Consider the following 10,316-nt stretch of genomic DNA (forward strand, 5'->3'; position numbering starts at 1 on the left):
TTAATTCAGGCCAAGTAAAAGGGGAACTTCAGTAGCTTTTAAAGAGTTAAATTAAAGAGTCAAAGCTGGCACCAAATACCCAGTGGATGTTTGTATGGAGTAAAATCCAAATCCAGATGAGCTATGGTTTGATTTTGAAAACCAAAATAAATTCTTTGTCCAGTATCTACAGTTGGACATTCCTGACTCTTATTCCAATGTCTGAAGATTAATTCAGTCCTTACAGTAAGGGTTTTGTGTTATACATTCTGTCATTTGAGGTACCTTTACTTCAGGAGATAATTTGACAGAGACTAATTTGGGATGTGCAAGGAATATAAGCTAAAATTTTCAGTCATTTCTGTATCATGAATGTCAGTTGTTATTTGTCCCATGTATTCAGGATTTTGGTGTTATGTTAAACTATAAACATGACTATTTTTTCCCCAACACTTCTACCATTTTACATGAAAATAATTGTGTAGAAGTTGTGGATTTGCAGCTGACAAGGACTGCCCAGTCATCTGCCCCAGTTGTGAATCCTAAAGGTCATTACAGAATAATTGTATCATCCTGTTGTGTTTGAAACTTGGCCTTTAATTTGGGGAAATTAACCTATTTATTTGAGCCAGGTTGGGTACATAAATGCCACTGCACACTGTAAAATATCACACGTCTCCAAGGTCAGGACAGTGTTAGTAAACTCTGCACACACTAGAAAATGCTTCAAAACAAAATTAAATCACTTCAAAAGCTTAACAAAAGTCTAAACAATTTTAATTCTGAATAAGAGTGTTAGACCTGTGTTTCTGTGCAAGTCAGAGCAGAACCAAAATATGAGAACAAGATGGAAGTGTATTCACATGTCTTTGATGCTCCAACCAAAATTTCATTTGGTCTTTTGTGAAGCTTCTGGTGAGCACAGGGAGCTCCAGAGCAACTCCTTGACAAAAATTTTTCAGAAAGCTGAAGTCATCTGGCCTTTATTGTTGTTTTCAGGTAAATTTGCTAACAGACTCATTTTACAGAAGAGCTGTGGATGGTGTTTCAGAACTGCACACACAGAAATGTTACCAGTCACCAGAGCCAGAGGTGGAAACAGGTCAGCCCCACATCTGCCACCAAGGATGTGTCTCTGCAGGTGCTCTTCTGGGTGTGTGATGAAATAACAGCAAAGGCTTAAATGGCAGCTGTATTTAAGCTGAAGAACAATGAAATCAAAATTATCTTTTTCACAAGCACTCACTTAACGAACAACAAAATTGGGGGACAAAAACCTGGTGTTTTGCTTCACAAGATGTTCTTTTCTGTGCTGTTAGAACTGGCACAGAACTGGCACTTGCTATTTATAATTTCATTAATGTAAGATACTTTACCAGGAGCTCAGAATCAAAAGATTGGTATTTATTTAAAATGCATTTTACAGAGAATAAAGGCTCCCCATTCACACACATAATTTCCTCCTTTAATGAAGGATTCTTTTTGGTTCCTTCCACACTGTACAAAGTGGCAAAGTGACAAACATTGATATAACAGGGTCACTGGCAACCAGACCAGAAACCTCTGCTCCCCTGTGAAGCCCAGCCCAGGCCCTCCTTGCTTTAGGTTCCTCAATGTGTTGTGGTTTTTTCCTCTTGAAGGCGTGCCCCTGTAGCAGGACAGATAAGGCCTGCTCACAGACTATTACCTTCTTCCTGACTCCTGTGGTTTTCACATCCCATCAAATTGTCATTTAGCTGAAAGCATGTCAGACCATTTCACAGGACCACACTGGAATAAATTGAACTATACTGAAAATTGATACTGTTGTGCTGTCAAAGTGATTGGGTTGGAAGTGAACAAAACATCGTTCCTTGTTCCTCAGTCATGCACAGAAAACACTAATGGTATTTCTTAATTCTAAAACATAAAAATTTTGTTAATCTCATGCATCCTGTTTTAGGTGAGCTACACTCTGCAGTTACATATGAGATCTGGCTGAAATTTGGAAGTGATGAGTCAATACAATGTGCTTTTATTAATGGAAATTACACTTTTACACCTTGTGGTCAGAGGTTGTGTATGTGGCCCAAGTAACTCTGAATTTAGCCCCTTCCCCTCATATTTTCTCCCTCACTGCTTTATCTGCTTCACTAAAGAAGTGAAATAAACTAAAAAATCACTAAATATTGAAATAAACCTGCAGATTTCAAAGCACAAAACCAGATGCAACCATGAAGAAATAAACAAAACAAAGAATCTTCACTCCCCACCAGCACCACCCTTTCAGTTTGGTGGCTCCACTGACAGCAGCTTCCCTGGGTGCAAGATCAGACTTGCAGGTACCAGACTGGGATTAAATGTGGACACAGCTCTTGTAAATCAAAGTTCTTAACAGTTCTAATAACAGTATCATTTACAGTTCCAATACAGGGCTGTAGAAGTGGCCATTTCTTTGCTTCCTTGATAAAGGGCTCTTTATTCAGTCCATTTTCCTGCGTGCTTTCCCAAACGATCACAAATGTGGAGAACAGCCCTGCACCCAACAAGCCGTGGCAGCCCTCTCCCCCTATCCCCTGCACGCACATTTCTGTCTCCGGCTTTCCCAGCGCTGCCTCCAGGCTGCCGAGTGACACCCGGCTAATCCGTGATGCTCCAGCCTGACCCGGACCTGACAATGCCTTCTCACTTCCCGCAGCCCCCCCTTCTCCTCCCGAAGTGAGAGACGGGCAATGCTTTTATTCCTCACCGGGGAGCAAGACGAGCCCAGCTCTGCTCGTGAATCTCCTCTGCTCGCTGACACGCGTCAGACACAACATTCTCATCCTTAAATGCTGGAGCAAAACAAAAACAAAGCAAGAGCCCAAAAAACCCCAGTGAGCTTCAGTCCCTGTCTGGAAAAAATAAAATAGCCATTATGCTCCTATCGCCAGAGCCCAGCGATGTCCTTTGTTTCAGTGAAAGCTGTGTGGTTTCTCTGCTCCCATCATGTGCATTACAGCTTCCATCTTGGCACTACACCGGTTAACGAGCAAACCCCACATATTTACAGTCTCTCAGGAAAAGCCGAGATCCAACTGACTGGCACGTCAGGAAACGTGGAGGGACAAGGTTTATGGGTTCACTTGGACACGGACATCTTCTCCCCCACCTCATTTCCTCCATGGCTGTAGTCACAGGCAAAGTTGGTTCTCTGTGGCAACAAAACAGCCCTTGCTGCTTAAGCCCAAGGCTGAGAAGTCTGGCTGTGCTGCTTCTGCCCAGGACAGCAGGATGCAGGGGCAGTGGTGCTGCTGGGTCAGAGAATTCTGCTCCAGGAGATGGGCCCTAAATATTGAAAGTAGGAGATTTTAATTTAATTTTGGGAGTCTTGAGCCAGGTGTCAGGTAAAGGGAACACACTGCAGTGCAAACTGAACAATAACCTGGCTCCTAAAGAGCATTAATGATGTGTTTTTTCTCCCAGAAACTGTGTCCACAATGATTCCAGTTATTTATGCACAAATGAGAAAAGCTCTTGCCATAGATCTGACCAAACCAGGAGTTTTATTATGTTTGTTTGCCCTTCTGTTTGTTTAAAGTAAGAGTGCTGAGCAAATCAGTATTTTACTGGATAGCCAACAGCAATGGACAGCTTGAGCCTTACTCCTTCACCTTGGGCCAGAGCTGTTTAACTTGAGAGGGAACCACCTTCTTCATACTCAACAAATCGCAATTAAAATGTCCTGCATGCATGGATGCAAAATTCTACACATAAAGGACTCATGATGGAGAAAGAATTGCCTAAATTTTCTTTCCCTTTTCCTTTCATTTGCACTATTGGAGTCATTGCTAATCCATCCTTACCTGTCAGCAGTTACAGGCAGGACCCAGCTGGTTCTGTTGGGCAGCCAGACCCTGGTACTCCCAGTGCCCGCCTCAGCTCACCAGTCCTGCTGGGGTTAACCAGCTGTTGAGGGTTTCTGGAACACAGAAGACACCAAGTTACATAAATACTGCAATTATCTGGAATGTATTTTGCACTGATTTCATGTGTGTGTTTGGCAGTGTTGCTGGACTTGATTTGAAGCTGAATAAAGCACATGCAAGAGTGGTCATGGATGTGTAAAAGTATCCAAATAAGAGAATAACTCTTCAAACCTAGTAAGCCAAATCTGTCTCTTTTGAAGAGCTCTATAATGATGATTTGTATATTTTTAGTGTGGAAAAGTAGATAAACACACAGCATTGTCTTGTAAGCCTCCTGAACAGTCTCATAAGGGCAGATTGCAGAGTTTATCCCATACTTCAGGTTCCAAAGTGTTGGTTTATTCACCTGGTCTTGCCCAAACCCTCTGGGGTAATACCATGAAACATAAAAGTACAAAGTCTTGTAAGACTGCAGTCCCAACTCAGGTCTCTCATAACACTATCAAAACAAACAAGCTTACTTTCTCTCCTGATGACTACTGCCTTCCCTGAAAAATTACAGCTTTATTATGCATAATTCAATTTCACATCTACTTTTCTTTATTGTCCCTTCTAATTATGTACACATATACCTGTTATTTACCGCAATACATAAGTTATGCCCCAAGCATAGCACAGAAATACACACACACTTCTTATGTAGAAAAAATAGAAAAATCAGACAGGCTAATCAGGAATTTAGTTACTTCCCTATCCCATTCTGAATTTGTAGGTGTTTGTACAGATTCAGAAACCACATCTGAATTCTGTCTGAATTCTCTCTTTGGTCATTGCAAGGGCATTAATTACCTGCATTCCATAATGTATCACACCAACTTTAAATGCTTTTTATTTCTGAGAAACAAGGCCAGATGCACAGAAGTTCTTATGCTTCTGACAGCCTAATGATGACAACGCAGTAACTCAATTTGTTGCCTGATTTTGGCTGAGAGAGGCTTGGGTCAGCAGTGTTTGATGTGCCACATGCATCACTTTTAAGCTCTGGTCATAATTCAGGACTGCAGTCCAAATTCAGACTTTAAATGATACACCACAGCATCCTTGTTCTCCACAAAGCTACAGAGGGAGCTTGGGCAATGAGATCTTATCTTTAGACTTCAAAGGTACTGTCTGAAATGAGTCCCTGTGGATAAACCCCTCCAGGGCAGGATGCCAGGGCCTTACAGGAAGGCAGCACCTGGGACTTGTTCCTCCTGAGCCCACTTTGTGCTGCCCACTCACCCTTCCCTACAAGAACATCTGCATACAACAAAACTAAGCCAAAAATGACAGATTTTTCCCAGCACATACTGAATCACCTATGGAATATAATTAATCTCAAGTGTGCATTCCCTCTGCAAGGTGTCAGGATATCACAGAGCCCAGAGGCATTTGCGTCCAGTGAAGAATGTAATGCCTGCAGGTCTCCCTTCTCCCCCAGAGGAGACAGATTTCAGAGGCCCCTGTAATGGATGTTTATTTGTCTGCGGTATGGATTTATTAATTTGTTGCACACTAATCATTAATCAGCATCTGGTGCTCAGACAGTACAAGAGGCCACACAATCAGCCATGCAGCTTCACCCAGTGCCCTGCCAGGCCTTTCCAGAACCCATAGATGCTAAAACACCGGACATGCAGCAGAAGGACTTTAATTTCATAAAGTAAATGCCAACACTGCTTTGCAGTCCTTGGATGAGCCCAGCCATGGAAGCTCTCCTAACCAGACCAGAGTGCACTCCCCTCATGTCCCTGAGGTCACAATTTGGCTAAACATATGCAGAACATGCTTGGCTCATTACACATGTGCATATCAAATCCACATTCAGCAGCAAGGGAACAGAAGACAATATATGGTAAAATACTGGAACTGCACTTCAAAGATCAGGATGCAATTCCATGGACTCCCAGGGTGACTTTGGCCACAACAGTCACCTCCCCTGCTTCAGCTCCCATCTGTAAAAAGCAAAATAACCATCCCTCATTTTTACTTCATCCATCTTTGCAATTTAAACTCTGAGTTCTTTGTAGTGGTGTCTCTCAAAATACATCCAGCTCCCAGTACACAATGTCCTCCTCAGAACAGCCTTATGGAAATGCATCCAAAAAATAAAATAAAAAGAACCATATAAAACATGCACTGATGAGATAAGACCACCAGCACAACAATGCAGTGAACAGCTGTAATCTGTGGGAGGATTGCTTCTCTTCGCCATAAATGCCATCTATTTTTCATGACAAGCTTTTCCCTTTCATAGAACAGGGAACTCAGTATTTGCAGACAACTTCCCTTCCCACCAGTATGGTTTTTAAAGGCTCGCAGTAGTTTATGACATTAATTAGAAGATGTCACATTTTAATGACAAATATTAGTACTAGTCTGCTTGATTAACGTAATTTATTTCTTCATTGGACATTTTATTCCAGATGAGCTGCTTTTCATCCATCCATATTTGCTGGGGGAAAAAATGCATCCTGACATGCAATGTTAATGTGCCCTCTATTCTGACCTCTTATCTCTTAACTTTTCATTCTCACCCCCCTGTTCTCTGCAGTGCCTGAAATGAGCTTTAGCAGCAGCTCTTGGTCAAGGCTTTCATACACTGTACCCTCGCCAAGGCTTTTGGGGTGTTTAGTACTGACTAAAGGTCTATTCCTATGACACACACATTTAAATTTAGCACTAAACTGGTGGGGAAAAAAAAGAGAAAAATATGTAAAATGCCACTTTCTGACAACCAGAAAATTAGAATTCATTCCCCTGAGAATTAAATGGACTTTTCTGCTTCCAGTCACTAACTATGACAAGGTTAACATTTTTCAGACTAATGACTAAGGACATTAAGTGTGTATGTGAATAAGAAATAAAATTACTGGAGGGTATTAGCAAAGTGTGTGACAACAGCCCAAGCTGACAACAGAACTCCAAGGCTGCAGATTGTGGCCAACACTGATCCTTTGCCGTGGAGAACCAATGGATACCAGAACATGGAGGGCATCCTTCTGTCCTTATTACTGTAACAACATCAAAATCACAGCAAGACCCACATCTGGGTGGGGGGAGAGCTCACCTCAGAGGGCATCCAGCACATTCCCAGTATCCCAGGCAGGGACACTATGTCAATCAGAGGCCACAAACCCCTGAAGATACTCCAAAAAGAAAAAATCCCAAGTGAATCTCTTACTTCCCCAAGGATTTTTTCACCACTCCTGATTTAATTCTAATATGACATGAGGATTAGTGTAGGAGATTACGTTATTATTTGTGACTTGCCTTAGCTTCTGTCCTTCCCAGTTCAGTTTTCCCTGTAGCTCCTCACTGTCTTAGCTGTAGCAAACTGAAGTTGTGTCTTCCAGACGACAAAGGATTTCATGGGATGCAGCACAGAGAGCTCAAAGGAAAAGAGAAGTGTTATTGATATGCTCTTAATGATAGGCATTAAGATACTGGAAATCATTAACTATTGGGAATCTTTCAGTATATATGTAAAACTGGGGCACTAAAAGGTAAGACAGGAAAATTATATTTCCAAATATCTAATTTCTTCAGTGAAAAATCAGGGTAAAAATGACATTTAGAGATATAGGTCAAGTTAGAGAAAGCCCCTTTAAACAGGGACAATTAATATGGATTCTATCAGAACAACAAAAGCTACGAGGACATCAACAAAATTCAACACAGAGATCTTCTTTTATTGTTTCTGCCTCTGATTTGGTTTCAAAAGCTGCTTGACCACAACTGAGAAAAATCTAAAGCTTACAATTTAGGGATAAATGAAACATTTAAAAAAATTAAAATAGACATTAGGACTAAAAAGAAAGAAAGAAAACCAGAAGAAAACAAGTATTTTCAAAACCACAGAATCTACCTCTAGATTAGCCAACTGGAAAGATTCACCCATTTCTCTTTGCTTTCCTGTGGCTGTCAGGGTGCTCATCAGTCCAAAACAATGCATTTTTTAATTTTTCTAGTCAGAGCTCAGTGTGATGAACTATTAGGCAGCTCAGTAACAGATTGTGTTTGCTGTAATATCAAAAGCTGGATTCTCCTCTCTTCATGTACAAACCACCAGGCACATCTCTGTCTCTGAAAGGTTTGTGCTTTGCCAAAGCAGCGTGAGAGGATTCCTGCATGTTTGACACCAATGAGAAGTGCTGCACCTGCCCTCCCACAAGCTCTGATCCACATTCCACACCACTCTCACTCCGACTACACTCTGATTACTTTTGGTCCCTGGCCTCATTACCTCACACTTCCCTACAATAAACTGCATAAGCCACTTACCTGCCTGTAATCCTGATAAATCCAAATAATTTTCAATGAGTTTGTTTTGTTCCTCTGCCCCTCCAACTTCCTCAGCCTTATTTTATGTCATCAGCATATTTCAGGCACTTTTGAAATTACATTCTGCTCGAGGTCACTGCACTCATTTTAATTCCAACCCTCCAGCACATCAGTGCTTTAACTCCCTTCTGATTTATTTATACTGTTTATTATCAGAGCCCAATTCAATCAATAAAAGCTGGAATTCAAACACATGCACACGTTTGAATTATGCATACAAACACTCATCAGGGGACAGAAGACAACTGCTATGGTCTAGATCATTCCTCTAACATATGGCAGCTCATAGGTAAGGGGACTCATAGCCATGAATTTTTATACCTTGACTTCTGCTTGACCCCAGTGGTTCTTTGGCTCCTGGAAACCAAAAGAATTGAAATAGCATCAGAAATTCCATGGAAGAGGCTTGGCTAAGGGATCTCTGCATTTCTTACCCCAAGCCACTAGACCATATTTATGGGCTTTTCTGAGCTGACAGTTCCTTTATTAGCTCCTGTACACACCAGGAATTCCAGAAAAACACCAGCAACCCACACCAGACAGTCATGTCAAGCAAATGCTGCAAACAGAACAGTGTACAGGGAACTGGAACTTAAAGGGAAACCAAAGCACAAACCTCAATTGCAGCCCAGCTTAGGCATCAAACCAACCTAAACAGGCTGCTGGAAGCAGAGTAGGAAATTAATAACTTTTGGCTCCCCTCTGCAAACCACCACCCTCCCTAAACCTTACTGGTCAGCAGATCCTCAGGCACAGCTCACTGCTGGCTTCTGCTTGCCTTTGAACACAGTTGGTGGTTACAACCCAACAACACTGCAGATTCAGAAAATGGAGGCAGAGAAAGTGTGTGGATGTAGGTTCTGCTACAGTTGTGCTACAGACAGACTACTTCTGGAATTGTGTGCCCCAGCTCATCTGCAGTTCTCTGTCCTTTTATCACCTTTGCACTGCTCTTCCTGCTCCATCCTCTCCCTACCATGGATCCTTAGCAGCCACCCCTCACCAGCAATCACCCTTCCCTGCTAAGCACTCTTCTGAAAAAGCTGTTTCTATTTTTCCTTACTACTGCAAGCTCTTGTGTCACAGCAGAGCTGCGCTGGTTTGCAGCACCTGGAGGCATGGCCTGAGTGCTGGGGGCTAAATCACAGCCCATTCTGCCCCCCCATCATGAATTTGACAAGAACAAAATTCCCTCCTGAATCTTCTCTGGCCTAGAGTTATGTGAATTCCAGGAGTCTCTTTGAAATCCTGTTTTAATATTTCACAATTTATGCACAGAGTATTTTGGCTTTTCTATCAATACACTTCTGCTTGGTAACTCCCAGTTTGAATGCTGATTGTGTTTTGCATAAATTAACTAAATTGCAGCCCTTCTGTTTCATTGGTACTTTTTGTCTGCTTCCATCAGGAACAATGTCAGGGAGATTGCAAGCTGACTACAATTCTCTTTCCTAAGCAAGAGGAAAACATTTAAGAGCCCAATCAGCACCAGTTTCCTGAAGTCTGTTGGGCTTTATAAGCTGTATTGTACTCTGGCATTTAACAATTTCTGTTCATTTGGTTCACTTTAAGAAGGGAATGTAACAATTGCCACAGTGTTCTGAGCCTCTGGTGCCTATTGATAAAAGCTGTTGTTACACCTGTTCCATATTTCTTTCTTTCTCCTTAAAAATTCCCTGAGCTAAAAAAGTTGTTTGTGCAATGCCAAAGCAAGGACAGGTCTCTGTTCCCACGTTCCAACACTCAGCTTCCACAGGGAGATGTGCAGCAGACTGGATTTCACAGCTAAGACAAGACCAACCATGGTGTGAAGCTGCCAAGAGCACAAAACAAAACTCAGGTGCTGCCTGAGCCTGGAAGGAGGCTTCCCTTTAAGTTCCATATCCCCACAGGTAGGGGAAGGTCCAGCAATTGATGGCACATTTTAAAGATTCTTTTACTACACAGCATGAAGAATTCCACATTCAGCTCTGGTCTGACAGCCAACAGTGTTTACAACCGAGACAGGTTTCATTAACCAAGAAATGCAATCACATCTCACCCATGACAAAAATCAGTTACCACAAG

The 10,316-nt window shown here is 42.0% G+C and overlaps 1 long non-coding RNA gene across 1 annotated transcript; it reads right to left on the reverse strand.

Annotated features, from left to right (window-relative positions):
- Positions 1-933: 933 nt before the first annotated feature.
- On the reverse strand, positions 934-8,614 carry LOC111938023 (uncharacterized). Its single transcript, XR_002868839.2, has 6 exons — positions 8,571-8,614; positions 7,179-7,296; positions 3,804-3,919; positions 3,110-3,285; positions 2,708-2,792; positions 934-1,180 (listed from the first exon to the last, which is right to left on the reverse strand). It is a non-coding gene; the product is annotated as an uncharacterized LOC111938023 (long non-coding RNA).
- Between the last annotated feature and the right edge of the window lie 1,702 nt (positions 8,615-10,316).

The sequence above is a fragment of the Cyanistes caeruleus genome, chromosome 16, assembly GCF_971803275.1.
Source record: "Cyanistes caeruleus chromosome 16, bCyaCae1.hap1.1, whole genome shotgun sequence".
NCBI classification, from domain to species: Eukaryota; Metazoa; Chordata; class Aves; order Passeriformes; family Paridae; genus Cyanistes; species Cyanistes caeruleus.